The sequence below is a fragment of the Sinocyclocheilus rhinocerous genome, unplaced genomic scaffold, assembly GCF_001515625.1.
Source record: "Sinocyclocheilus rhinocerous isolate Xijiao unplaced genomic scaffold, SAMN03320098_v1.1 scaffold2738, whole genome shotgun sequence".
NCBI lineage: Eukaryota > Metazoa > Chordata > Actinopteri > Cypriniformes > Cyprinidae > Sinocyclocheilus > Sinocyclocheilus rhinocerous.
Genome location: NW_015639530.1, coordinates 1,729 through 7,679, shown reverse-complemented (window position 1 = coordinate 7,679; position 5,951 = coordinate 1,729). Strand labels below are relative to the sequence as shown.

Sequence of the window (5,951 nt, the reverse complement as noted above, 5' to 3'; positions counted from 1 at the left end):
ATAGCCAAAATGTGCTTTTTACTGTTTTGTCTTGTTTTTCAAAGAAAAAATCAATTACAAAACAACAATTTAAAAATATTTAACACTAAACATTTTTTTACATTCTAGCAGACATTATACCAAACAAAGCACAATTTAACTTAAAATTAATAAGTTACTAAAATAATATTTTTTGGCGATCAGACCCCCTTCTTGAATCAGGCATGTATTTTTTACTGTAAAATTAAAAGCAGCCTTGCTGAGCAGAAGAGACTTCAGCTCTTGAATCAAAATCAGACACAGAAATGAAGTAGTGTGGTAAGATCACATTTATTTGAATGAATTATAGCATTTATTTAATTTAATAATCAAGAGAGAGAGGTGACAGCTGTGTGTGTGTTGAATTCTGCTGCTTCTTCACTGTGTTTTGATTCAGAGATTGTGTACTCTTTCAGAAGATGTGTAATAGCACCTCCTACAGTTTAACAGTGAAATCACGGAAAGGCAGAAAATTCTGTCAATGAAGGGCAAAGAGTTAATTTACTTATATTATTAAACCTCAATAAATTAATGGATGTGTTTAGTAGTATATACATTTTTGATATAGTATTAAAATTGGCTTGGAGAATTGTGAAATTTCACTGATATTGGTATTGACTATCAAAGTTTTAGTATAGTAACAACTCAATAATAAATTATGTAAATTGTATGGTAATTATGCATCCTGGTAGTTTTGTCATACTTCCTTTAATTTATTCTGAATTTAAAGAAAATGGACTGTATTGCATGTTTTTTTTTTTAAAGATACTCCCTGTTAGCAAAAAGTCTGTTAGCGCTGTTGATGTTTTGTTGCTTTGCTGTGTTTCCCAGTCAGTCACATGAGGCCCCTTAGAAAGATGAGCAAGAAGGCTGGAATCCCGGCACTGGACAGGCCTTTACATGAGCCAAACATTACATAAACCATCTGCAACCTCCATCCTCCTCTTCCTTTAGTACGCACATTATATCTGCAGCCCCCTATCATGCAATAGCTGTAAAGTATCACACAATTTTCTTTGAAAAGTTTTCATTTGTCTGTTTGATCGTGTGCATGCATGTGTTTTTGTTCACCGTAAAAAGTGTATTATGTAATGGCCCATGGGGTATTCTCATCAACACACTGAGAACACGCTGTATGATAAACACGCGAACCAAGCAAAGCATGATCGTGTTTATGTGTAATGATCAAAAACTGTTTCTGATAATACACACTACCGTTCAAACGTTTAGAGGCGTGCAAGATTTTTAAAATGTTTTTGAAAGAAGTCTCTTATGCTCATCAAGACTACATTTATTTGATAAAAAATACAGTAAAAACAATAAAATTGTGAAATATTATTATCATTTCAAATAAGTGTTTTCCATTTCAGTATATTTTAAAATTGTATTTATTCCTGTGATGCAAAGCTGAATTTTTAGCAGCCATTACACCAGTCTCCTCAGTGACAAATGATCATTCAAATCATTCTAATATGCTGATTTGATGCTCAAGAAGCATTTCTGATTATTGTCAATGTTTAAAACAGTTGTGCCGCTAAATTTTTTTGTAGAAACCGTAATACATTTTTTAATATTTTTTATACATCTTTGAAAAATAGAAGGCATTTATTTGAAAATTGAAATAGAAACCTTTGTTACATTATGTCTTTACTGTAATTTGTGGTTAATTTAATGCATCTTTGTTGAATAAAAGTATCAAAAACAGTATCTTACTGACACCAATTTTTTGAATGGTAGTGTATGTCATATAATATATACAAATTTTAAGCCAGATTTAATACAGTATATTATTAAATTACTGCTCTTTTGCAGTAATTTTTAAAAATCTTTGAGAGATTTTAAGTGAATTATTATATATATTTTTTTGGATTAAGTAAAATAAAAGTCAGTCACACTCTAGTTTGGGGACCAATTCTCAGTAATAACTAACTATTAACCACAACTTTTGCCACAATAAACTCCTAATTTGCTGCTTATTAATAGATATTTATATATATATATATATATTTGTTACGTTTAGTTATTGGGTAGGTTTAAGTGATCTAAAATATGGTCATGCAGAATAAGGCATTAATATGTGCTTTAAGTTCTAATAAACAGCCAGTATGCTAATAAGCAACTAGTTAATAGTAAGAATTGGTCCCTAAACTAAAGTGTTACCAAAAAGTTCATTCTCAAGTCTCTGTGATTATTCTGATTTCAAGATATAACTCTTAGAGTTTGACTGCTCAGATAAGTTACAACGCAAGCTAAATGATTTGAAGAATCATTCATGTCTGTAGCACAAATAATCGATATAATCAGCAATGATCTGTTGTCTGTGATGTTGTTTCATAACGGCCAAACTCACTGAACTTGTGATGGTTGTAAGTAATGGCCGCTGATGGTTTGTGTGTAATTGTCTCTGGGGTAATGGCTGGGGCGTGATGCACTCATGAAATCAGACACATTCCTGCGGTCTGAGGTTTGGGGAGCGAGAGAGACCCTCCACAGTAATCGCACTGCACTCAACACACTCTCAAACATGTCTGTCCTAACAACAACAATAACATTTATCTCAGTCTTTCCAGCGCTAATACGCACTGCTATCAGAGGGGCCCCGCGGCCCTCGGCTCTGGAGGAGAGCAGTGAAGTTTAGCACAGGCTTTTGACTGAAGCTTTGGCCGGCAGAACACTGATTTGTCATATGTTGTTTCTTGTCTGTGTTTGGTAAGAAAATGTCTTCTAGGAATATAAATATTGTCCATCACAGAACACCCTAACACCAGGTACATCCTGGAAATCACCTAGAACACCCAAAGGAATCGTCAGTGCTAGGATGCTTTGTGGGGTGTTGCTGTGGTGTTTAGCATGTTTGTGTTCAGTTGGTTTCAAAGTGGTTCCACCTTGGGAAAAATAGTTTCTGATAAATATTGTGATAGTGGTTTAGAGTGTGTGTGTTTTTAAGCTCCAGGTTTGCTGTGCTTGTTTGTTTGTTTGGGTTGCACATAGGGATGTAACGATTCACTCAACTCACGATTCGATTCAATTCACGATTTTGATTTCACGATTCGATTCGATTCACGGTTTTTTTTTTTTACAAAATGAGATTTAAGACAAATTATAAATTAAATGTGTCCTTTTATTATTGCTTGGACAAAATACTGTACGTTTCTTTGTGAAATTGAAATATAACACTATAATAACATATTATAATAACAATACTAATATAGCACTTGTAAATTATTGCTCTTTTGTTGGTTTTAATTGCTTCTATTGTCCTCATTTGTTAGTCGCTTTGGATAAAAGTGTTTGCTATGAACTTTAATATGTGTTATACAGAGGCAAGATGAAAAGAAAAAATACCATCGAAAGACAGTAAGTTCCCCTCAGACATACATTCATATAAACTCCTACCCCTAAATGAATCGCGATTTGTTTAGCATCTCAACCGATTTGAATCGTAACATATTTCAATCGATTTTCAACCGGCTCGCGGTTAATCGTTACATCCCTAGTTGCACAATTTGGCTAAAAATTGTGTGATTATATATATTAAAATGACTATAAAACAACAACAACAACATTTATTATTATTATTATTATTATATTATTCTTTATTTATTTTACAGTGAAATTGTTAAACAATAGTTTCATTTTTATTTAGTAGCAGTATAATAATAATAATAATAATAATACTTTATTATTACTATAACAACAACAACAACAACTATCGTTGGTAATAATAACAATAAATAATAACATTAACTAATACTACTAAATAAAATTGATCAATTATATTTAAGAAAAATATAACAATTAATATTAATAATTATTGTTGTTATTATTATTATTCTTGTTCTTGTTGTTCAAATAATAGTAACTGGGACAACAGCAACAACAGTACTAATTATTGTTGTTGTAATAGCCTAATACTAATTATTATTTCAATCACAATTACTATTATGAATACTACTACTAAATAAAAATATTAAACCATTATTCTGTTTCGATGTAAAAAAAAACAGAGCATTTAAAAAGAATGGGTCAAAATTTATTTAAAGGTCGAATTCTTGCTATTAACAAACCATTAACTATGACTTTTGCCTCAATGCTCTGGCATAGTTTGCATAGTTAGCATAGCAGTGATGCTAATATGACCTGTGGGTTCCCACAGGACTCAGAAAACCCAAAGGATTCTGCAGCATGAAAGCATCAGGGTGCCGATTTGTCTTACGTTTTTCAGTCGGTTCCCTTACAGAGTTTAAATATGTTTTATTCAACAGTAGAAATTATGTACCAGATAAAACACAAGCACACTTAAAATGCACAGAAAAAAAAAAATGTTATAACGCAAAACGTATAAAAAAATATATATACAGTACCATTCAAACATTTGGGGTTGGGAAGATTTTTAAATGTTTTTGAAAGAAGTCTCTTATTCTCACCAAGACTGCATTTATTTGATAAAAAATACAGTAAAAAGAGTAATATTGTGAAATAATATTACTATTTAGTATTTAAAATAACCATTTTCCATTTGAATATATTTTAAAATGTAATTTATTCCTGTGATGCAAAGCTGAATTTTCAGTCTTCAGTGTCACATGATCCTTCAGAAATCATTCTCATATGCTCAAGAAACATTATTATTATCATTTCAAAAAGTTTTTTTGTGTGTGGATTCTTTGATAAATGTATTTTTTTTAAATAGAAATCTTTTGTAACATTAGGGCTGCACGATAAATCGAAATGGAATCGAGATCGCGATTCGACAGAAGCTGCGATTGTCATGCGTATCTTTCAGTGAAGCACGGTTCTGTGATCAGCAGTAAATCTCCATCCAAAGGCCAGAGGGCGCTCTCGCGCTGAAACTCCAAATACGCCTCGCAGAAGAAACCCAGAAAATGCCTATGGCTGCAGCTGAATAAACAGAAGATTCAACTGCTTTCATTGATTCAACGTGACTAATAAACACACGACTACACCAATATACGGTTTATCTGAATTCTGGTGTAGTAAATGCTGCTCCATCTGAAAGCACGTGATGATGATTTACTGTTGATTACAGAACCGTCTTTTTTAACAAAATGCGCATGACAATCGCATTCGATTAATCGTGCAGCCCTATGTAACATTGTGTCTTTACTGTCACTTTTAACAAATTTAATGCATACATGCTGAATAAAATGATTCATTTCTTTAAAAAAGTCCCCAAACTTTTGAATAGTAGTGTATATCCCAAAAATTTTATTTATTTATTTTTTTACGTTTTTTGTTTAATGTTTACAGTGTGTGTTTATTTTTTATTGACAATATAAAAAGAGGACTTGATTGGGTGTTTTGACATGAATATGGAAATTAATTCAACCATTTCTCTGTTTCACATCTTTAAAATGTGTCTCCTGGTTTTTAGATTGATCTTGTTCTGAATCTGAACCTAGTTTTGGTCTACAGTAGGCTCTGATATTGTTCTGTTTTGATTCCTTTTCTGATCGTTACATGTTTATGTTGGCTGGAAATGAGTAGATGCTACAGTACAGCTATGTTTCTTTCTGTTCCTCAGAGATGTAGTCTGTAGTCTGGTCTGTCGGCAGACTCTGAGGTCTCACTATGCTGCTTTATCTGCTGCTGACCATCTCACTAACAAACGTCCATGGCCAGATAGACCCAGGTAAAGTTACATTACATGCAGTCCGACACAAACATATGCGTTCATACAGACAGCGGCAAAAACATTCACTTTCTCACCGTGTCCTCCTTCGACCTCCTCAGCTCACTGTCGTTATCCTCTCGGTATGGAGGACGGGAGGATCAAAAACGATGACATCACTGCCTCCAGCCAGTGGTACGAAACCACAGGCCCTCAGTATGCAAGGTAACATCAGGGTTATTTAAGTATCATATGATATATACTATTATAATTTTTGTTAATATTTTGAATTAGATTTTAT

General features: G+C 32.7%; 1 long non-coding RNA gene across 1 annotated transcript in view; it reads left to right on the top strand.

Annotated features, from left to right (window-relative positions):
* LOC107751422 (uncharacterized) overlaps window positions 1–5,871 on the top strand; it is a 16,953-nt gene extending 11,082 nt beyond the window's left edge. The window contains exons 2-3 of the long non-coding RNA XR_001641239.1: window positions 5,564–5,671; window positions 5,773–5,871. This is a non-coding gene — a long non-coding RNA (uncharacterized LOC107751422). The remainder of the gene's footprint in view (window positions 1–5,563; window positions 5,672–5,772) is intronic.
* The last annotated feature ends 80 nt before the right edge of the window (window positions 5,872–5,951 follow it).